Source organism: Helianthus annuus, chromosome 7 (genome assembly GCF_002127325.2).
Source record: "Helianthus annuus cultivar XRQ/B chromosome 7, HanXRQr2.0-SUNRISE, whole genome shotgun sequence".
NCBI lineage: Eukaryota > Viridiplantae > Streptophyta > Magnoliopsida > Asterales > Asteraceae > Helianthus > Helianthus annuus.
This window is the reverse complement of record NC_035439.2, coordinates 25,990,744-26,015,395: the sequence shown is the minus strand read 5'-3', so window position 1 is coordinate 26,015,395 and position 24,652 is coordinate 25,990,744. Positions and strand designations below refer to the sequence as shown.

Sequence of the window (24,652 nt, the reverse complement as noted above, 5' to 3'; positions counted from 1 at the left end):
CGTGTATCCGCGTGTTAATATATAAAACATATTTAAATAAAAATTATAAATTCTTTAGCAAGACTCGAAAGCATAACTGATAAGAGGTCATCGTAGTTTATCTATATCTATATCTATATCTATCTATACTATATAATAAAAAAATTTGTCACTATTTTAGATTGATTTCTCTTATACATAATTATTATTTAATTTAATCTTTTCTAATTAATTATAGATAACCATCCTACTAAATATTATTTAGTTTATTTTACTACTTTAACCTCTTTTAGTTAATTATAGATAACTCTCCAACTATATATTATTTAGTTTAATCTCTTCTAATTAATTATTATAGATAATTATTTTTTAGTTTAAATTTAATATATACTTCTCTATTTAATAAAATAATACCAAATAAAACTACAAATATAAAATCATTAATTTACTAACAATAACAAAGTCTTAATTTTTTTTAAAATAATTCAAAAAATATGTAACTAAAAACATATGTGATGAAACAATGGTTAACCGGGCAGGGTTAACACACTGGTCTCGTCAAGAAGGGTTAATCCCTTCCTCTCGAGGATCGCTGGCTGGATCACCGGTGGTTGATCTCCTGCACAAGGAAACAAGCCGTGACTCGTAACAAGGAGGATGGGGTGGGGGGTGCTCCTTGTTACCACTCTCCGGCGTGAGAATCAGTAGTTTGCTTGGGAAGCAAAGTAAGATAGTAGTAGTAGTGAGAGAGTTGTGAAGAGATACCTCAAACCTGGTTTGGGGTTGGTATTTATAGCCGAGGAGTGAAGGAAGATGATAATGAATGGACTGACGACGTGCTGCACCTTTGCAGGTGTGTCAGGCTTGTCGGTTGTGGAGGTTACGCCACGTCAGTCCATTGCTTGCGTAGCTCTGACAGGTAACTGCCATTGGTGCCACTTGCACTGTGGTGTCAGTCCCACTTGTTGAGTGCGTAGGACGCGGTGCAAGCCGCGTCGCTGCATGCGGTAACGTCTGAAGTTACCGCGTCTCCTACTTGTGATCAAGGAATACGCGAGATGCGGTGCTAGCCGCATCGTCGTCCGCGGAGACTATTTGCTTGCATCCCTTGTCGTGACGAAAATGCCCATATGGTGTGGTGCCAGCCGCACCGTTATGTTCATCCTCTTCTATGCCTAAGGTAAGGCTTTCTTGTATTGATAGAAGTGTTCACTGGACACGGTGCGAGGCCGCATCGCTGTGAATATTTCCGTTTTCATACACCAGATGTGATGCTATGTCGCATCACTCTACCGTTCTCATGTTCCATGTAAGTCCTCCTTCGTTACTAGATAGATTGGATTCAACCCTTGTGTCGACGCGTTCTCGCATGGGCACAAGTAGGTTGTTAGCTGGTGGGGGTTTTGATAAGGGTAATGGTCACTCGCGGTCGATGCTGACGCGAGATCTGGGACCATACCCCTTCAAGTCCCCCAGTCTAGTGTTGCTGCCACATACAAGTTGTGTGTGGGAGGAGTACTGGACTATGGTGTTTGGAAGGTAGTTTGGAGTCTGGAGAAGATCCTAGACCATGTGGACGGTCTTTTCTGTATGTAAATCAAGCTGGAGGTCTGGAAGGGTTATCTGACGCCTCTTCCGTATCGGTGAAGGAATTTCGTCTGATGCGAAATTCTCAGCCGATTTATGTCACCAGGTGGCTTGCCACCTGTTGTTGTGCCAAAGGTCTCTTGGAGACTTTGTTAGTAATGCTGCACAAACTTCGAACCAACCTCTGAGATGGTGGTTTGAAGGTATGCACAGGTTTTCAACCTCTGAGAGGTGGTCTTGTCTTCAAACCAATTGTTGAATTGGTGCATGAAGAAGAAAAGAAACTTTTGGATCAATCTCTGAGATCGGGATCAAAAGTAGTTGATGCTTGTAAGTGCTTTGCTCAAGCTCTATGTTCAGCATCTAGTCATGAGATGACGATCCCTTTTTTGTTGGGTTTTCGTGTTCGTCGTCATAGCTCTCTAGTAACCGCACGTCCTTTGCGGTTACCTCGTTGCGTCATTGTTGGCCATGTTTGGTCGAACAATGTATATTTGTACTATGGGTAAATAAACATGGTCATAGGCAAGGGTATGCCCACCATTGTTTATTCTATGCGGCCCATAGGCGGGCAAACAAAGTCATAAGCAGACTTGTTACCGCTGTTCGGACGCTTGCTGTTCGACAAGGGCTCGTTTAGAGCGCTTATCTGCGTTCGTTTTGGAGCCACTTACCTTCCCGCTCCAATACCGAGTTTGCCTTGAAGTAGCTTCGCTCGGTGATGTGGAGTTAGCTTGGCTCTTCCGTAGCAACCAGTCTGAGGAAGCTATGGTTATGTCCGTAGCTCCTCGTGAGTGTCTGCGGTTTTGCATTACCACATTCGCTCGAAGCGGGTGTGTTGCTCGGATGTAGCTCTTGAAGGTTCAGGAGACAGGGTTGCTGATGTGCGCGCGCGTACATTCCCTTCCTTCTTTATGTTAAAGAAGGTGTTCATGTACCCTCTGCGGTTGTGAAGCGGAAAGGAGGGATTTGAAGCTTGAAGAGAAGGAAGGCAATGCGGTTTACCTGTGTCTGAGATGCGGTTCAGTCCAACGAACAACGCTGGTTCTGAGCATCTGACACACCTGAACGGGCTCGTGTGTGTCATGTCCGCATATTCCACGTGTGCTCGTGGGTAGTGCGGATAGGTATTATACCCCCTTATAGTGTAGAGATATATATTTTTACCTATTTTTAGGGGTATGTTAAAAAACGACATGCGGTATGGGTTATGGTGCGGTATACCAGAGAAACCGCATGCCGCTTATAATTGGATAATGTAGTCGCTTTTTGTTGCATACGTGGCTGATCTCACGTGTGAGTTGGTGGAAGTTGGTGAGATCTTCCTGGCATGTGCTGAAATGAAAGGACGTTTGCACTGCCCGAGGCATTAAATGCACTGTAGCAAAGAGTGTAAACGTCTCTTATGTCAGGCGCGTGGGCGGCCACGCGCGCGTGATAACCGTCAGCGAAAACGGCGCTTGACACGTGGTGTCACGCGATTCGCTCTTTTTGATCGTGATGATTCGTTTTCTCCCTCCGCATTAATTGCGATGGGTATATAAGGGGAAACCGTTCGTGGTTTCCCCTCACTTGTTCGAAATTTCAAAAATTTGCCGGTGAGAGAAAACTTGTTCTTTGTCTTCTCCGACGATATTTCTTGAAGTTCCGGTGAGGTTTTTAGTTTTTCTACTCACGTTCTTTCATTTCCTCGATATTTTCTGATGGCTGAACCATCAAATCCACACAATGTGGAGGGTGAAAACCCAGAGCCATCTTCGCCGGTGGCGGCGGAGGAGGAGGAAGAGGGAGCCGCTGGTGGTGGTTTACCGGCGTTAAAGTGGACCAGGAAAAGCTTTGATCGTTTAATGCTTGACGTTCAAATGCCCTCTGAATATGGGGCAGTCTACCCATCGGAAGGTGACACCGGTGCCGATGCTCCGGCCGGTTACGTGACCATGTGGTCAGACTTTTTTGGTGACTGCAATCTCCGGTTACCTTTGACCGTTTTTGTTGTCGAGGTTTTGGAGTGGTACAAGGTCCACATTTCTCAAATGAGTCCGTTTGGTATGATTCGGATTCGAAATTTCGAGTTCACCTTTCGTGCTCTTGGCATAGAGCCCACCGTTGGAGATTTCCGACGGTTTTATCAAATGACGGTGTCCTTGGGGTTCTTTTCTTTCCGTCAGCGAGATGGTAGTCCCAAGCTGATGACTCCTCCCAAGGGGATGACGATGTGGAAGAAGAAGTTCTTTTACATCAAGGCTGCTGCCATTGTTGCAAAGATGACGTTTCGGAATGTGACCGAGACGATCATAGCAGAGACCATTGCGGTCCCAAGTGTGAAGACGGTGGAGTGGTTTCCGCAGTTGCAGACCATTGAGTCTGTGAAGTTGACCAACACACAGTTGTGGGTGTTGCGCATGATGTTGATGCGGAGGAACAAGAAATCGAAGCCCGTGGTGCAGGAGAAAAGTGGTGGTACGTACTTTTCATTTGTTTAACTTTCTTATCCTTGTATGCATTACTGACTTGTGCGTTTGTTATCAGAGGACGCTCCCGTATGGAGGATGTTTGCCCCGGATTTCCAGGGTCAGGTGGAAAAAGTTGTTTGTGCGGATGGCGAGGAGGAGTTTAATGTTATCATTCGAGATAACTTCCGGGTGCCTACTGAAGCCGCATTAGCAGTTGAGTTGCCGCGGGGCAAAGGTATGTTTAGCAATCTTTTATTTTTGTGATAACAATAAGGGTTGCACTGACTCACGTCTTGCATGGTTTTCATGCAGGTGATCTTGGGGCCTTAGGGGACCCTGATGCGAAGGGTGTGCCTAAGAGGCAGACGGTGAAAGGTGTGCGCTTTCGCCAAAAGAAAATATCAGAGGTCCCTGTTGTGCCTCATTTGGTACCGCAGGCGGCAGGTATCTCTCACTCTTCTTTTCGTAGATACTTGGATTATGTGATAGTATCTGATACCCTTGAGGGTTTGGGTACAGCTGCGGGCCCGCAGTCTGGTGCGGGGAAAAGGCAAGTAGAAGAGACGGCTGCTGGTGCCGGTGGACCGAAACGTCGGAGGCTGCAGTCTAAGAGGACTGTTCCGACATCGAAGAAACCTGCGGTTACTGTTGGTAAGTGTTGCATAGCTTGTCTGGAATGTTATGTATAACTTGTTTTGACAGCTATTTGACTTTGTTTTTGCAGAGCCTCAAGATGAAGGTTTTTCTATCTTTGATGCTCCGGAGTTACCCCCGCGTGCCACGGGTGCGGGTGCAACGGAGGTGCCGTCGACACCTCCTGTCAAGGTGGTGCCTGAGTCAACCGTGCGGAAGGAGGGTACCGCAGAGAATGTTGCGACCCAGATATTTGATACCGTTGACTCGTCCAACAATCTGATCTCTCCTAATGAGGGAGATAATTTGAGTGTGCGGTTTGCTGATACTGGGAAGCTACAGTCTGATGCCGAACCGCAAAAAACTGGTGCTGAAGCGCGACAACATGATGCTGAGCCGCAGAAGTCTCCTGCTGGTGAGAAGGGTACCGGTTCTTCTGCCGGTGGTGTGGGTTATGATGGGCCTCCAATTCAGCCTGGGGAGTCTGAATTGGAGTACTACTACCGCACTTATACCCAGGGTCGAAGCACTGTGTATCACCGACCCCCCTGGACTGTTATGCAGGGGGATGATATTTCTAACGACCCTTCGGCATGTAAGGAGATTCTGGGTGGTCTAGGCACCCCGTTCGAAGTTGAACGTGCCCGTGCTGCACCTCGTGAGCTGCGTATAAACCAGCTCTCAACAATGTTAATAGGATCTTCCATTGTGGCGAATGCCATTTTGGAAGATTACAAGGTGTTGGGCCGCCGCGAGGAAGAAGCTGCTCGCATGCGGGCTGAAGCGGAGAAGTTGGTCGAGGCTGCTCGTGCGGGTGCGCAGCAGCTTGAGAAAGATAGGGCTGCTTTTGAGAAGCAGAAACAGACCGCGGAGTGGGCTGCCGCTGCTCAGCTTAAACAGGTTCGTACTCTTGCCAAACTCCTTTCTGATGAACGCAAGACTTAGAATGAAAAGTTGTCCAATGAGCGTAAGAAGTGGAACGAATCTTGGGCTAAGCAGAATGACACTCTGTTTCGTGCTCGGCAGGAGTTGACGAACGCCAAGGCAGCGAACGTTGCCTTGGGTAAAGAAAAAGCTGCAGCAGAGGCCATCACTGTGAAAGCGCAGCAGGCGAGGGCCGAGGCCCTAAAGGCGCTTGAAGAGGCCAAGGAAGCCGGGGCGCGTGCTGCGAAGGCCCTTGAAGAGGCCGAAAAGAAGGAGAGCCGTTCGTCTAAGGCTCTTGAAGAGGCGAATGCGGAGCGCATTCGTTTGGATAAAGTTGTTGCCAGCCTTCAGGTATGTTTCGTGACCTCTGTTGTATATTTCCTTCATTGTTTTGAAAATGTTTATCGAGTGAACTGTTTGCTATTTTTGTAACAGGCTGAGGTTCAGGCCCGGGAGGTCGCGGTTACAGACCTTACTGCCCGCATGTCGGTTGCGGAGGAGTGGGCTAATGCCGCTGTTGAGGCCAAGGATGCCTTGGTGTCCTCTTTTGACCAGTTGAAGGCTGACCGTGAGTGGTTGCGGACTCACGGTATCGCGCGTGTAAGTATCCGTTGCCTTTATATTTGCTTGGATTATTATCCGAAACTTATGATCTTTTTATTGCAGATTGTTGAGGCTATCATGGATGCCCCTGAGACCGCAGCTGGCTTGGACTTGGTCAAGCAGCGTGCTTGTGACGCTGGTTTTAAAGCTGGTTATAACCGCTGTATTTCCCATATGAACGTCATGTCTATAGGCGGTGAGATCGAAGAGCGGTCCGGCTTCCGGGATGTGGATACCGAGTCGCTTCTTAACGCGGCCGAAGTCTCCTTTTATGATACGTCCCTTGCCTGTGTAGAGGAACTGGACAACTGTTTGGAGGCTGCGGACTATGTTGATCGACTGCGGATGCTGTATCCGGATGCGGAAGAGGAAGATCCCGCTGGTGGTGCCGGAGGAGATGCGGGAACCAGCGGCACAAAATAGGGTTTAGGTTGGCTAGTGTGCCTCCTTTTTGTTTTCCTCTTGTATAGAATAGGAACTTTATGTAAATCCATTAAGCATCCCGTGGGTGCTTGAATTTTTTGAATATAAAGTTTTTTGTTCAGTTTGTACAAGTGTTTTTAATTCTTGCATGTCTGAACGTTTGTATGCGTAACTTTACCCATTTGTGAATGGGGTCAAGTATACTCCATACTTTTGTCGTATGAGGACGCGTCAATTCTGATTTTTACCGCGTTAGGGTTTTAGAATTGTGTAAGCTTTGTCAATTCCATTGTTTGCCTTTTTGGGCTCAGGAATTGTGTTAAGTGTTAACAAAAAACTTGTTTATCCGGCCGGATAAATATGCAAGTCTTTTTGCCTTTTGCTGGCCTATTACAATATTTGTGTGTGGTTACCACTTTGTATGGGTATCGCGAATGAAGGTTTTGCCAATCTGTTTTTGGGATACCGCAAAGTGGAACACGCATTTGTAATAGTAATAACAAACAATAATGTATAAAATTGCTTATTTATTTATTTGCAAATGGCCTGCGGCCCGATAGGTTACATAGAGAAATGTAAGAACATGGCTTACATATAACAGCGTCGAAGCTGTTGTGCATTCCATGTTCGTGCGATAGGTTCGCCTTCTAGCGTCTGTAATTTGTATGCGCCTTTCCCTAAGACCTCTTTGATGAGGTAGGGTCCTTCCCACTTGGGGGCAAGTTTGCCTGGGCGCTCGGCATTAGATGCCTCATTGTCGCGTAGGACGTAGTCTCCTGGGTTGAAAGTACAAACGCGGACGCGCGTGTTGTAGTACTTTTCAAGTTTGGATTTATATTTGGCCTCACTGATGGCAGCGTTTTCGCGCCTTTCTTCCAAGAGGTCCAAATCGATCCTGCGTTCCATGTTGTTGTCTAGTTTTTCAATAGCCAACATTCTAGGAGAGGGAAGACCTACTTCTGCGGGGATTACCGCTTCTGAACCGTAGACTAGGCTGAAGGGTGTTTCCCCATTGCTTGTTTTTGGGCTTGTACGGTGAGCCCATAAGATACTTGGGAGTTCATCGACCCAGCCACGCCTGGCCGTTCCCAACCGCGCCTTGATCCCTTCGACTAGGCCTTTATTGATACTCTCAACTTGGCCGTTCCCTTGCGGGTGTGCGACTGATGAGAATATGTGCTCAATATGTAGTTCTTTTAGCCATTTTTGAAATTCGTCGGCAGCGAAGTTGGTGCCGTTATCGGTGACAATGCACATTGGTAATCCGAAACGGCAGATGATGTGTTCCCAAATGAACTTTCTTGTTATCATAGCAGTGGTTGAGGCGAGCGGTTTTGCTTCCACCCATTTTGTGAAGTAATCAACCGCTACTATGATAAATTTAACTGCACCCGGAGCGTCAGGGAAGGGTCCCACAACGTCAATTGCCCATTTCTGAAAAGGCCATGCGGTTGTGACGGGGACTAAGTTGTTCTTTGGCCGCAAAGTTTTTGGAGCATGACGTTGACAGTCGATGCATTTGCGCAACTCTTTGACGGCGTCCAGGTGCATACTCGGCCAGTAATACCCGGCATTCATGATTTTGGCCACTACCATGCGTGGTCCAGCATGTATGCCACATATGCCCTCGTGTATCTCTCGGATGAGGTATGTGGCATCCTTCGGCTTGACGCATCGCAGGAGTGGCCCGAGGTATGACTTTCGGTATAAGATACCGTCTCCCATTTGATAATCGCACGCTTTGTATTGTAGCTTGCGTGCCTCTGATTTGCTTTCGGGCGTCACACCTGATTGTAGATATGCGATAATAGGTGTCATCCATGATGTTGTACCGTATTGAATGACATTGACTTGGCGTAGGGGTACCGAGGGATTTTGCAGGATTTCGATGCGTATCTCCTTTGCCAAGTGTTGGAAGCTGGTAGATGCAAGTTTTGATAGTGCATCTGCGGACTTGTTTTCGCTTCAATTAATATGGCGAATATTGAACGAAGCGAATTTGGATATTAGTTGCAGGGCTTGCTCGAGGTAGAGGATCATGATATCCCCTTTTGCGGCATAGTCGCCGCGTATTTGGCCTGCAACTAACAAAGAGTCGACGTGTGCTTCCAGATGTTGCACGCCGATTTTGACTGCTAAACGTAGCCCCGCTAACAGGGCCTCATATTCTGCCTCATTGTTTGTGCTTTTGAAATCGAGGCGGATTGCATATGTAAGCTCTTGGCCGTCAGGGCTGACGAGTCGCAGACCTGCACCTGCACCTTCCTCGTTGGAGGCACCATTGGTAAATAGTGCCCATGTTTCTGAGGAGGGTGGCGTTGGTGCAGGAGTTTGTGCTTCTTCGCATTCTTGGATGCGATTCACCGGTACTTCGGCGGCGAAATCAGCTAAGATTTGGCCTTTAATCGCGGGGCACGGTTTATAGTGTATTGTGTGCGCGCCCAGCTCGATTGCCCATTTTGCTAATCTCCCAGAGATGTCAGGTTTGGATAGGATCGGGCCGATCCTGTAATTGGTGAGCACTGTGATGACGTGGTTTACGAAGTAGCGTCGCAACCGTCTTGAAGCGTGCACTAATGCTAGCACCAATTTCTCCATTATTGAGTATCTCGTCTCTGGGTCGTTGAGCATCTTGCTGATGTAATAGATGGGTGTTTGAACCCCCTTTCGCTCCACTATCAATACCGCACCCACCGCGTTATCCGCGGCGGATAGGTATAATATGAGTGGCTCATCCTTGCGTGGTGCGGTTAGAGTTGGGAGTTGTATCAAACACTCCTTCATTTCCCGGAAGGCCTGTTCAGCCTCTGCGGTCCACTGGAATTGTTCTTTCTTTGAACAGCTCCGCAGGGTCTTGATGAACGGATAAGACTTAGCTGCATGGTTGGCTAAGAATCTGTTGAGTGCCGCTAGCCTGCCGGCTAGCCGTTGCATATCTTTCATCGATGAAGGCGATGGCATGCGCTCGATCACCTGGACTTTCTCCAGGTTTACCTTGAATCCATCTTTAGTCACGATGAACCCAAGGAATTTACCTTCTTCCATTCCAAACGAGCATTTCCCTGGATTGAGCTTTATGTTAACGCTGCGCAGAGTTTGGAATGTTCTTTCAATATCTGTGAGCATGGTATCCTCTTCCATGCTCATGACGACCAGGTCATCCATGTAGATTTCGACACTTTTGCTTATTTGCCCGCAGAAAGTGTCGTTCATCAACTTTTGGTAGGTTGAGCCCGCGTTGCGCAACCCAAACGGCATCTTTGTATAACAGTAATTTCCGGTGGGAGTCCGGAATGCCGTTTTGTCTTCATCCTCGATTGCCATTTGAACTTGATGGTACCCTTTGTAGCAATCGAGGAAACACTTCCACCTGAATGGTGCGAGATTGTCGACTTTTTCGTCGATTTCTGGAAGCGCGTAACAATCCTTGGGGCAGGCTTTGTTAAGGTCTTTGTAATCGACGCACATGCGCCAGCCCCCGGAAGGTTTCTCTACCATGACTGGGTTGGATAACCAAGTATGGTATTTGACTTCCCGCAGGATGCCTGTGGAGAGCAGTTCTTCGATCTGCTCTTGCATCGCCTGATTTTTAGCTGACCCAAGGTGGCGTTGGCCTTGGATCACTGGCTTAATACCTGGCAAGGTATTCAAGTGATGTTGCGCAATATCACGTGGGACCCCGGTCATGTCTGCGGGTGTCCACGCGAAGATGTCTTGGTTCCTGAAGAGAAGCTGCTTCAGGTGCGCTTTGGTGGTCGGGGATAAGGCGTGACCCAATGTGACCTTTTTTTCTGGGTATCTCGCGTTGAGAACCCATTTTTCGGGTTGGTCGTTGGGAGTGGGTCTTGCGACCTTGGTCGGACGTACTTCGTCCGACATCATGACGTCCCTGCGGGCATAGATTATCGCGACCCCCGATTCGGTTGGGAAACCAACCGCAGAGTGGGGGACGGATGTAATCATATTGAAATCTCCTTGGGATTCTCTCCCGAGGAGTACGTCATATCTGGAGGTGTGAGGTAAAACCATGAAGTTTACCTCTTCTGTCCTTGTGCGATTTCCGCTGGAAAGACGCACAGGAAAAGTAATCTGGCCCAGGGGAAAGACAGTTTCCCCTACGAACCCGGTTAACGGGTAATATACTGCTTGCAACCGATCTTTGTCCTCCTGGTCGAACTGGTTGAAGCATTGTTCGTAGATTATATCAGATGTACTGCCCGGGTCGATGAATAGACGCTCGGTGCAGTAATGTGCCAGTTGGCCTGAAATGACGACAGCGCGCCTATCGCGCGGTCCGCCTCGGACTTTTGGAAAGACGACTTGCTCGTCTTTCCAGTCACATTCCGGCCTTCTTGCCGCTTTGCGCGACCTGCCCTTGCCTCCGTGGATCATGTGGGTGGAAGCCACGTGCATGGTTCTCTTCCCGGAGGAGGTACCTTCGCCATGAGGGGTGATGCGCTTGGTGGGTTTTTGCCCACCTGGCAAAAGGTGTTGCAGTTTCCCCTCCTTTAAGGCCCGCTCAATCTCCAGCCGGAGACTGATGCAGTTGTTGGTGGTGTGGCCCGAGTCCTTGTGGTACTCACAGTAGAGTGTGAGGTCCTGATTTTTCTTGGACTTCATCGGTTGGGCCGGTCGCAAGAACTGTGGGTCTGCAAGAAGGACCTCACTTGGCGACATGGTGATCTCGGTCCAGTTGCGGTCCCGAGAATCTTTTTTTGACGCCCGACTGTCTCGGGCGGGGTTGTAGTTCCTTGGGTCGAACGTGTTGGTTCGCGGGAAATACGGTTTGGAAATATCACGATTTCCAACGTCCCGGTTGCGTTTATTGTTACGCTTGGACCCTTGGTGGGATGTTTCGGCTTGGGGCTTTGCCTTTGCCACATGCGGTTCAAGTGACCGCTGTGTCTAGGCATATGTCTTGACCGCGGTCATGACATCCTCCCATTTTTTGGGCAATCCCTCCTTGCCAGAGATGGTCATGATCATCTCTCTGTCTTTGACGGCCCGGATGAAGTGGTTTCGTGCCATCTGGTCTGCCACGTCACCTATCTCCAGGCACTCTTTATTATATCGGACGACGAATGCCTCGAGAGATTCGTCGTCCCTTCGCCAGATGTTCATGACGTCCAACGAATCACGTTCGTGGCGTCGCTGCTGGCTAAAATGGGCGAGGAACTTGGTACGCAAGTCCTCGAATGAATCCAGTGATCCCACTGGCAAAGAATCGAACCATGCCCTAGCCAGGCCCGTAAGGGTCTGGGGGAAAAAATTACACCAAGTGGGTTCATCCCACTGGCCGTTGATGCCCGCGCCCATGAAGATGTTCATGTAGTCGTCCGGGTCGGTCGAACCACTGTATTTCCCAACGTTGAATGGGAACTTTGTTGTGGTGGCATGGGCGTTGGCGATCCGCGTGCCGAACTTGGAATTTTCGGCCGCTGCCTTTGGCCTGTATGGTTCATTCGCAGGGCACTTAGCCGCCCTGAGGTATGTGTTGCGGGGGTGACTGGGAGGAACGTAGTTGCGTCCTCCCGGTCTGCTGCTGGTGTCATGTGAATCACCGTGATAGCTATGGTCGTCAGGGTCGGTATGACCGTACCCTTCGGTGTATGGCTGTGGGCCCAATCGGCTCTGAATGCCTGGGCCGCGTCGGGAGGTTGATCGCCTCCTGTCCTCGCCATGGGGGCCAAGGCGGGTATGCACCGGTCCTCTGGTGTGGGACCCGTATGAGGAATCGTCCTCGTTGAGGGTGTGGACCGAACAGTAAGACGATCCGCGGTCTTCACGTCGGCTTCTTGAAGCCGGGCGTGAATGTATCCTGCCGTCGTATTGTAAAATACGCTCAGCAGGGGTGTGCGGTGCTGGGGTAGGCCCAGCTCGTATATTCGCTTCCGTACAAGCGCGGTTGTATGCTGGTGTCAGCAGGGCTGCCTGCTGCTCGTACCAGGTATGAACGGTCATGCCTGGTGGGATCACAGATACGAACTGTGATAAGTCATGTCCAAACATAAAGGAGGGACTCCATTGTGTGGACGTGCCGATGTGTCCGGGTTGGGAGGTCGAGGCATTGACCCCTACCGGAGGTGGGATTGGGGGATTTGGATTATCCGCAGTGTTGTTTTGGTGATCAGTCATGATCTTGAGAGAGGGAAAAGGATAGATTAGGAAATGCTAAGAGTAGCGGTGGGCGCCAATGATGAAACAATGGTTAACCGGGCAGGGTTAACACACTGGTCTCGTCAAGAAGGGTTAATCCCTTCCTCTCGAGGATCGCTGGCTGGATCACCGGTGGTTGATCTCCTGCACAAGGAAACAAGCCGTGACTCGTAACAAGGAGGATGGGGTGGGGGGTGCTCCTTGTTACCACTCTCCGGCGTGAGAATCAGTAGTTTGCTTGGGAAGCAAAGTAAGATAGTAGTAGTAGTGAGAGAGTTGTGAAGAGATACCTCAAACCTGGTTTGGGGTTGGTATTTATAGCCGAGGAGTGAAGGAGGATGATGATGGATGGACTAATGACGTGCTGCACCTTTGCAGGTGTGTCAGGCTTGTCGGTTGTGGAGGTTACGCCACGTCAGTCCATTGCTTGCGTAGCTCTGACAGGTAACTGCCATTGGTGCCACTTGCACTGTGGTGTCAGTCCCACTTGTTGAGTGCGTAGGACGCGGTGCAAGCCGCGTCGCTGCATGCGGTAACGTCTGAAGTTACCGCGTCTCCTACTTGTGATCAAGGAATACGTGAGATGCGGTGCTAGCCGCATCGTCGTCCGTGGAGACTATTTGCTTGCATCCCTTGTCGTGACGAAAATGCCCATATGGTGCGGTGCCAGCCGCACCGTTATGTTCATCCTCTTCTATGCCTAAGGTAAGGCTTTCTTGTATTGATAGAAGTGTTCACTGGACGCGGTGCGAGGCCGCATCGCTGTGAATATTTCCGTTTTCATACACCAGATGTGATGCTATGTCGCATCACTCTACCGTTCTCATGTTCCATGTAAGTCCTCCTTCGTTACTAGATAGATTGGATTCAACCCTTGTGTCGACGCGTTCTCGCATGGGCACAAGTAGGTTGTTAGCTGGTGGGGGTTTTGATAAGGGTAATGGTCACTCGCGGTCGATGCTGACGCGAGATCTGGGACCATACCCCTTCAATATGACATTATTATACAGTTAACAGTTAACCGATTCATCATCATACAACCTCCCAACTATTCAATCATATTTTTTTCTATCTTATATTAACTAAATAAAAAAATTAATATTAAATCTTATTCTACTTTAAATGTTGAATAGAATATTTTTATTTTTCTAATAAAATATTATCCTTAAATTTAAATTATTAATTTAAGATATTTTTAAATAACCAAATTATTTATCACCAAAACCAAAATTTGTATTAATATATTATTTATTTTTATTTTCATTATTACAAAATATTATATCGATTTTATTACATAATTTTAAACAAATTGTATATAACTTTCAGTAATACTTTATATATAAAATTAGATTTATTATGGGTTTTTAAATGTAATTTATATTTTATCACTCAAATGGATGCTTATTTGCTTCTTGAATAACATGTTTGACCATTGTATATTCTTTTCAATAATCATCTCCGCAATCACTATATCTATCACGTACCGATTATATCCATTAATTTTTTAAATATAATTTTCTTATTACTTGTTATATAAAATCATATTTATTCAACCTGTAGAATAAACGAAGGTCTTTAAAGAAATTACTTTTTTTCATTATTTGGTAAACATTATTACATTTATTCAACATGTGTAATGCACATGGTTTTAAAGATATAACTTTTTTATTATTTGGTATATAAACTTATATTTATTCAACCCATACAATACATATGGTTCTTATAGATATAAATTTTTATTATATAATATAAAAATCACATTTATTCAAACCATGCAATAAAGGAGGTTTTTAAAGATATATTATTTTATTAGTTAGTATATAAAATTCATTTATTCAATCCGTATAATACATGGGGTTATAACCTAGTGAATTTTAATCTAATTCGTTTCTTAATCGTCCATAGTTATTTGATTTCCCTTTTCAATTATTACTATTTTTCATATTCTTACTAGATTATTCCCCATGAACTTCATGGGTTTGGACCATTTATCTCATGTATACAACAATTATAAAATAAAAAGACTACGTAAACTTCCCGAGCAACAAAAATAATTTATATTAATCTAATAATGTCGTTAAATAAAAATAAAAAGAAATATTTTCAAACATTATATTCTTTATAATTGTTTTGTATTAGCAATCGCAGTTGAGATAATTTTTAACTTAATTGATAATCTTGTAGCAGTTACCAATAAGGCCCTATTGATTAGTATAACAAAGAAGAAATCAATTATAGATACCAACACAATTAGATCCGCTTTTCATAGACAAATTTGGGATTTGCGATCCCAGGTAAGATCGGTCTAGGATCATGGGATCCTTTTCTATTAGATAGGAAGGGCTCTAGCACAAAATGTACTTTTAAGTAATTTCCGCATAGATCCTATATCTATCTATATGAAAAAGAAATCATGTAATGAAGTGGATTTTTATTTGTACAACTGGTACTTCGAACTTAGAACAAACATGAAGAAATTAACGATACTTCTTTATCTTTTAAGTTGTTCCGCCAGATCGGTCACTCAAGATCTTTGGTCTCTACCCGGACCCGATGAAAAAAATGTGATCATTCCTTATGGACTCGTTGAGAATGATTCTGGTCTAGTTCGTGGCCTATTAGAAGTGGAAGGCGCTCTGGTGGGATTCTCGCGGACATGCAGTCAGTTTGATAATGATCGAGTGACATTGCTTCTTCAAACCAAACTAAGGAATACCATTGGATGGGTTACCTTTTATTGGCATCGGAAGCACATTACATTATAGCAGGGTAATGTTTCACAGTTTAATGAATCTTCCACTTATTTGATGGGTTGGTTAAGAGATTATTTATGGTTAAACTCTTCACAATTTATTAATGGATATAATCCTTTTGGTATGAATAGTTTATCCGTCTGGGCATGGATGTTTTTATATGGACATCTTGTTTGGGCTACTGGATTTATGTTTTTAATTTCCTGGCGGGGATATTGGAAGGAATTGACTGAAACTTTAGCATGGGCTCATGAACGCACACCTTCGGCCAATTTGATTTGTTGGAAAGATAAACCCGTGGCACTTTCCATTGTACAAGCAAGATTGGTTGGATTAGCCCACTTTTCTGTACGTTATATATTTACTTATGCAACTTTCTTGATTGTACAATGTTTATTGACATAGTAAACAACTATATACAAAAATAACTAAAATTAATTCATAACTATTTACTATAAATACAACACACTATAAATGTTAGATTTGACTATTAACATAAATGTATTAACATATTTGTATAAGTAATGTTAAACATTGTACAATCAAGAAAGTTGCATAAGTAAATATATGTTAATCCCCTATCCGGCATTTTGTTGAATAACAATTTAATGAGTCGTCTACCTCATAGACTTCACGATGGTTACGCTTAACTTCACCAGAGGATGATGATTTCTGATTACTGTGAATAGCATTAGATACAGGCGTTGAATTGTCTCAAGTATAACACATTTCATCCTACAAACAAATACATAAACATAGTTTTAAAAAGTGGTAATCAAAACTATATAAAAATGAAAAGACATTTGATATAACCTTAGAAAATTCAGAAGGATTAGATTAAAGTTCCGACATAGGAACAACAAATGATTCTGATATGGTTTGAGAATCCCTTCTGAATTGACCACCTACAATATATGAGTAAAATATGAATAAATAAGATATTGAAATAGATTTAATGTCAAAGTTGTAAATAAATTTACCTTACCTTGAGCTACTAAGAGTTATTTTGCAGATTTCTTGAGATCTATTAGGCTTCATATCAAACAGGGTCAAAGTCACAGTACCAGTACAATTTTGCACGCAGATGAGAATGTTGAATCTGTTTACGTTACAAAGAAATAAAAAGTGAATGATTAAATATTGTTCGTTTATCTAATAAAGTATAAAATGAGTAAAATTGTAACCGAGGAATTGAGAAAATATCAACGCCTTCACAGTCATGATTAGTACAAACCAAACATTTCTTATCTTCCACGTCACCTAAACCATCCTGCTTTTCAATTGTTTCAAATGTTTTCTTGACACGGGATTTACAATGGTTGCAACCATTATAATACCATATTTTATCACTACAAATGGCGGAAATTGTCCCAATAACTAAGACCTTCTTCTTCTAATAAAACATAACAAACCAAATACTAACTAAAATACATCATAAATCAAAAAATATATGCAAAAAGAAAAAAGTATACCACTATTATGGTACCGAGAAAAGCTATAAGAGTAAAATCAATGTTGTTAAGGAATTCATCCTCGACGCTCGAAATAACATACGACCCAACTTGGTCACTGGATGCTGGTGTTGAAGATAGTTTCTCAATGTGTGTGTGTGTATATATATATAGGGGAAAGTTCTATGCAGAACACTAAATATTGTGATAACACCTGAACAAAATGAATCACCCATTTTTTCAGCCCTAAAAATCTAAAAAGTAAATGAAATTGTTACAAATGTAAAATTTAATGTTTCTCATACTAGAATCCAATACAAAATATGAAAATTTTTCAATTTTTATATAACCTACACATATGTAGGTTAATTACCTACATGTATGTAGGTTATGTGTAGGTAAAAATAATGGTTTTTTATGTATATATAATACACATATGAATGTAAAAAAACATAAAAATCTAAAAAATATGAACCTTAAATCTCAATATATAGTGATTTAGAGCTGTTCTTTTTGTTCTCCCAATAATTAGTATTCTGTAATGATCCTCATTCTATATATATATATGTGTGTGTGTGTGTGTGTATGTTTACGTGTTTTATCTTATACAAAATAAAATTGTATACATGTTCATAATGATTGATAATGCCATTTGTTAATCTGAAACAATTATAGTATGCCTTGTCTTAAATAAATTAATTTATTCAAGATCATAGATGATAAACAGTCTACTAGTATCAAATGTGTTAGAAACAACATGTTTACCTACATTAAAAATGTAATCAATTTGAATATCACTGAAATACAAAATGGTATTTAGGATTTAGGGTTTCAGCATACAAGATTAAAGCAAAAACATTAGTATCTTCGATTAATGTTGAACAAACAAACATAACACACAAACAACATACCTATGATTTTGTCCGCATAATGAAGAAGATGATATCGAATACGTCGGTGTTTATTTAAATAAAAAAATACACAATCAAATATCAACACCTTCGATTAACAAAAAATCAATACATAAAAAACACAAATATATCACATACATAAAAAATACACATACCTTTTTAAAAACTAATAATCTACATGAACAAAAGATGACATACACAAAGAATGAATGGATCAACTGTAACACCCCTAAAATATTAAATTATATATGCATGTATACATATATAATTACTAATATTAACAATAAACCAGTGGAAATAAAACTAGGAATAATTAACCTAGTTAAATACGTGTTATAAAAGATGGAAAATCAAGAGATTCTAATCATTGTATACAAACTTAGAAACTAGAGGGGCCAAAGGTGCAAATTGTGAAATATGTTTTATTAAAACTAAGGATAAACATCAGAACACACACTTTGTGTGTGTGTCCTGATCGATCAAACCCCAGGACGAACTCAGTTCTTTCAAAACCCTAAATCCTACAATTTCACTCAAAATCAAAGAAACAAAACCAAATTGAAGGTGATTCAATGCTGAAATTGTGATCCTCATACTTAGTAGATCACAAGATATGTTAAATCTTTAGATTTGAAGATGTTTTAATGATTCTTGAAATTTCATAACTGAAATTGATGAAGAATTCATTGATGTTATGGTTAGATTATGTCTAGGAACAAGTCTTAGACAATACTTTGATCAATTCATAACCTAATCCATTAGTTTCCATGTTCTTCATGTAAGGGTATATGGGTTTTGAGGTGAATATTAGAATTCTTAAGATAATTGATGTCAAATAACTGTTAAGATGCAAACTTGAGTGTTGTTCCGCTAATATTAGGCATATGGTTATGAAAATGATGATTTTACATGGTTAAGTTGTTAATCGTGAACATAATTATGTTAGTATGATAATCTCGCCTTCAAGGTGTTTGACAAAATGTTCAAGTGAATTAGAATACTTGAAAAATATGAAATAATCGCTCAAAAGAGTAACTGAAAGTATGAAATGTCGAATACTGAACCATGACTTCAAAACCAAATATTCGAATTGAATTATATAGGTAATTTGGGTGGATCATCGAGTGGGCCAGGCGGAACGGATAACCGCTTAAAGGGAAGCTCTAAAGGTACGTGGCTATGCGCTTCATAATACTTTGCTAGTATTCTATGTTTAGTATGTGAATGCTAATTGAATCATTATGAAATTTGGTTATTTCTAATACGGAGGATTCCATGTGTATTAACCGAAGGATACAAATGGTGAATAGCGAGAGAACAAAGATAAAAGTGGTGGATTCCACTATAATGTTTAAACGGGTCAAAATGATCTGATTTATACATGTTTGGTTGTGTGAAAGCGAAGGATTTCGCTAACTAAACCAAACGGGTCAAAACAATGTATTGTGATGAAATTGAAGAGTGTCAAAATGGTAGATTCCGTATAGACAAACCGAACGAAAATTTATAAGAGTAAAAGCCAAAATAAGATAATAAAAGTGATGGATTTCACTATAATAGTCAAACGGGTCAAGTTGACCCATTTGGTGATTGTTTGGTAAAATAAAGAGGCGGATGACGTTAAGAAAACCAAACGGGTTAAAATAACCAAAGTAATGAAACTTTGGTGAAACGAAGCGATGGATGTCGCTAAGAAAGCTACACTGGTCATTAGGATGTCTTGATGTAAATCGGAAAGGTTGCATGAATAAAGGCATCGAAATGATACCGGATTTTAAAGTTATACATATTGTGGTAATTAGCCGAAGAAGGGTAACGTTGAAAATAAGTCATAAACTCAGGATTTAGTATGACTAAATTATGCATAAAAGTCTAAATATATGATTGGTGTTAAGTTTGTTTAACTAGTTAGAGTTAAACGGGTCGAATAAACTTATCCATAAGAATTAAGGGAGCATAAAATGCATAAATAAAGCCCCGTTCTTTCAGAAATGTTATACTTATTAGTCGTATAGAAGTTTTGGGTGTAAAAACCAAGTATAATTGATCCTACTTGTGAACGGGTCGAATAATTATGAAAATGTTAATAATCCAAAGGCTTAAATGAAAGAAATTTGTTCAGGTGAATGTAGGATTTTGCTTCTATGTTATAGAGTATCGAATTACGGTCACGTAGGAAGAAACGTGACCTGATTCGGAGCTAAAATGAGCAAGTTATGATCATTAGCGTAAAAACAAGTTTGGCTGGAAAATATGCAGGTTTGAACAAAAACCTGCTGTGAAATTTGGGGTGTCGCGTCACGCGACCACGATAGACCACATCGTCGCGTCGCACGAGGGTGCTAGCGGCCCGCGACGACTTCGGCCTTTATCCGTCGCGTCGCGCGACGACCCTAAACGGCTGCAAAACTTTGTTTTGTTGTGCTGTTTCAGTTTATGGACTTGTAAATGCATATTGTAATAGGTCATAACTAACATTTGATGATTTTTGGTCACAGGTGATAGTAGAAACGTGCGGATGAAGATCAAGCTTGTTAAAGGACCGAACACGCACACTTGATGAAGCTTCCACTAAATAAATCGTGTCATTTGGGGTCACTAAACTTATGTTAATAAGTATAATCATCTTTGGGATATTTAACTTATGTAAATGCGGTTTAAATATTTCTAAAAGTTAAGTAGGTGTTGTTATGACCATATGGTTTAAATCTTCAGTAAAAGTATTTTGAAGATTTGAACCTTATATAAATGTCGTTTAGTCGCTGTTTGTATAGTAAATGAAAAAAAAAATGCATGAGAAATTGTAAGAAGTAAGGAAAGACATGTAAGGGTCTTACAAGTTGGTATCAGAGCCTTGTTAAGACAAAGTGTGTTCGGTTCAAAGCTTGATCAAGACATCCGGTAAGAGTTACTTATAAATGAGTCTAGATTTAAAGATTTAAATGATGTAAAATATGAGAAAAGTGTATGGGAGAAGTGTATGAAAACGCTCGAACCCGGGAAATACACTAAGTAAGAAAGGTAGGGCAAGATATGTACTTGACCAAACCGAAAAACAAATAACACATTACTTGTGATTAAGTATGTGTGATATAAATTTCCATATAATAAGATGGAAATGAATTAAATAGTTATTAATTAACTATTGTAAACATTTCAGTTAAAAAAATGGCCGGTGTAACCGGAAATGAATCAACATCTCGTTTAACTGAAGAGATGAAAGCTAAAATTTCCGAGGAAGTCGGAAAAGTTTTAGAAAATAGTTTATCGTAGTTTATCGATATATTACAAACCACAATCGTGCCAGTGGTGGACGACATGATGGCTGAACTAAAAGACACTATATTACAAGAAAGAGATGAAAGGAGGGTGTTTGATGTGAATCCAAGTCCCGTAAAGAAATCAAAGTCTAATAAAGCTCCCAAGAAAGGAGTTACAAAAAGGGGTTTACATCAGTGTAATATATGTGGAAAAAAATTCACAAGGGTAAATGCTGTAAGCTGGGACATAAGAAGTCAAAATGTCCGGAGTTGGGTAGAATCAAAGACACAACTGATGTAAAGCCTGACGCCCAGAAAGCAAGGGCAAGGTCTTTCCATATGATAGCCACAGAGGCTAAAACTGAACCTGATGTTGTTTTAGGTATATTCTTGTAAATTTAAATTTAGTATGAATTTAAATGGTTACGGGTGCAAATAAATCTTTTGTTTTACACCGATTTATTCAAAACCCTACATTCACGTTAACGAAATTACCTATGCTTTAAGAAGTAGAAATAGGTAGTAATAAAAGTTTTATTGTTTATAATATGTACTGAAACTGTACACTGAGTATTGACGACAAAGAATACTTCGTCGATCTAATTCCTAAATCAATGTGAAAATTTCAAGTGGTCATCAGGAGGGATTAACTAGCTTGATATCACGCAAAAGTAATATGCAACCGCAAGGAGATACAACTAATGTCTCTAAGCGGAAAACATATTAATAAGTATGGGGAGAAAAAAATAGTAGTCCCCTAAATTGTTTATTTATTTAAGCTAATAAACTTGTCCAACATGAATGTAAGGTGTATATGGCTTACATACATGATTCGACTCAAGAGTCTTTAGAAAATTTAGACATATTAGTCGTACGAGAGCAGAGGATGTTTTTCCGGAAAATCTACCGGAGATACCAACTGAAAACAAGGTGGAGTTTGGCATTGAATTAGCTTCCGGGCGCGACACCAGTAGCCAAGGCTCCTTATCGATTGAGCCATCAGAATTATAAGAATTATTATTACAATTGCAAGTTCTTCTCGATGAAGGATTAATACGGCCGAGCGTTTCACCGCGGGGAGCGCCGACATTATTCGTAAAGGAGAAAGATGGAAGCATACGGATGTGTATTGCTTACCGGGAGTTATATAAACTCACGGTCAAGAATCAATACTCGCTTCCAAGGATGGACGACTAGTTCGATCAATGGTGAGGCTCAATTTGGTCTTCAAAGATCGATTTGAGGTCGGGTTATTAGTAAGTAAAGGTGAAAGATGAAGACATACCGAAAATAGCATTCCGAATGCATTATGGACATTACGAATTCTTAGTAATGTCTTTCGGATTAACCTATGCACCTGCGGCTTCCATGGACTTCATGAATCATGTCTGCAAATCGGTGCTAGATAAGTCAGTGATAATATTCATTGACAATATTCCCGTGTATTAGAAGGGTGAAACCAATCACGAGTGTTATTAAGTGAAGTACTTGAAATGCTTAGACGTGAAGGACTTTACGCGAAATTTTCGAAATGTGCCTTTTGGTTACGTGAGGTACAGTTTCTGGGACATGTTATTAAGGCCCATGGAGTGTCGGTAGAACTGTCCAAAATAGAGGTTGTGTCTAAATGGAAACCTCTGAGAAATCCATCAGAGATTAGGAGTTTCCTAGGTCTTGCGGGTTATTACCAGAGATTTATATAAGACTTCTTCAAAATCACGACGCTATTAACCAAATAGACCCGTAAAAATGGGAAATTTGCATGAAGAAGCGCACAAGAAGATGCCTAAAAATTGACCAGTACCCCGGTATTAACGTTAACAGAAGGGACTGAAGACCTGATTATTTATTCTAACGCATCCTAGCTTAATCTCGGGTGTGTACTTATGCAACGAATAAAATTGGATCGCGTGTGCTCCAAGGTAATTAAAGATTATGAAAAGAAATATTCGACCCATAAGCTTGAATTGGCGATAGTGGTTTTGCCTTAAATATATGGAGGCATTACCAATATGTTGTGAATTATACAATTTTCACTGACTATAAAAGTCTCAATTAATTCTTTGATAAAAAGGAATTGAATTGGAGACAAAGAAGTTATTTAGAAACCGTAAAGAATATTTACGTTTTCAGGTGCAGTCGATGCAATTAGTAGTGACCTCGTGCTTACTTGAACGATACAGTCATGAATGAAAAAAAACCATTTCGATCGAATTTGGGTTTTAACCTCATGTAATGTTAAACCTTTTGTTCATGATAAAGCCCACAAATCCTGTTATTCTATTTTCAAAACATACACTTCTGAGAAGATGTCGGAAGTATACGAATAAAATCATATCTCGCTATGGAGTGCCGGTATCTATCGCATCGGATAGAGATACACGGGTTACTTCAAACTCTTGATGCGATTTCCAATAGTAGAGAGATACTAAGTTGTTTAGTAGTACCGCATATCATCCGCAGACTAATGGGTAAAGCAAAAGAACTATTGAAATGCTCAAAGACATGTTACGAGCATGTATTATTGATTTTGGTGGTAGTTGGGATATCTATCTACCACTAGTTGAATTTTCATATAATAATGATTTCCATTCCAGTATTGGAATGTTACTGTACGAAATATTTTACGGCAGAAAGTACCCAACCCCAGGGTGTTAGGATGAAGTGGGTCCACGAGTACTAGCCCACAAAGATATAGTCAGGAGCACTAATAAAAAGATTTAAGTGATCCTGCCCAAGATCGATAAAAGTATTATGTGAATAAAAGACTAAGACCAATCAAGTTTCAAGTTGGTGATATAGTTATACTCAAAGTATCCCCGGAGAAAAGGGGTTATCCGATTGGGAGAAATTGAGTCCAAGATTATTGGACCATTCAAAACGTGGAACGTGTGGGTAAGGATAGCTTACCGACCAGAAGGATTGAACAGTATAATAACACTTTCCATGTTTCTCATATGCGAAAGTGCTCAGTTGATGAGACTAAACATACCTTTCTTTGATTGGTATGTATTACGATTTCGAGGACGAAATCCTCTTTAAGGGGGGTAAACTTGTAACACCCCTAAATATTAAACTATATATGCATGTATACATGTATAATTACTAATATTAACAATAAACCAGTGGAAATAAAACTAGGAATAATTAACCTAGTTAAATACATGTTATAAAAGATGGAAAATCAAGAGATTCTAACCATTGTATACAAACTTAGAAACTAGAGGGGCCAAAAGTGCATATTGTGAAATATGTTTTATTAAAACAAAGGATAAACATCAGAACACACACTTTGTGTATGTGTGTCCTGATCGATCAAACCCCATTGACGAACTCAGTTCTTTCAAAACCCTAAATCCTACAATTTCACTCAATCAAAGAAACAAAACCAAATTGAAGGTGATTCAAAGCTGACATTGTGATCCTCATACTTAGTAGATCACAAGGTATGTTAAATCTTTAGATTTGAAGATGTTTTAATGATTCTTGAAATTTCATAACTGAAATTGATAAAGAATT

General features: G+C 41.6%; 1 long non-coding RNA gene across 1 annotated transcript; it reads right to left on the bottom strand.

Moving 5' to 3' along the window:
* Positions 1-16,033: 16,033 nt before the first annotated feature.
* Positions 16,034-16,589, bottom strand: LOC110866295. The gene is made up of 3 exons (XR_002551306.1): positions 16,497-16,589; positions 16,325-16,416; positions 16,034-16,246 (listed from the first exon to the last, which is right to left on the bottom strand). It is a non-coding gene; the product is annotated as an uncharacterized LOC110866295 (long non-coding RNA).
* Positions 16,590-24,652: the final 8,063 nt, after the last annotated feature.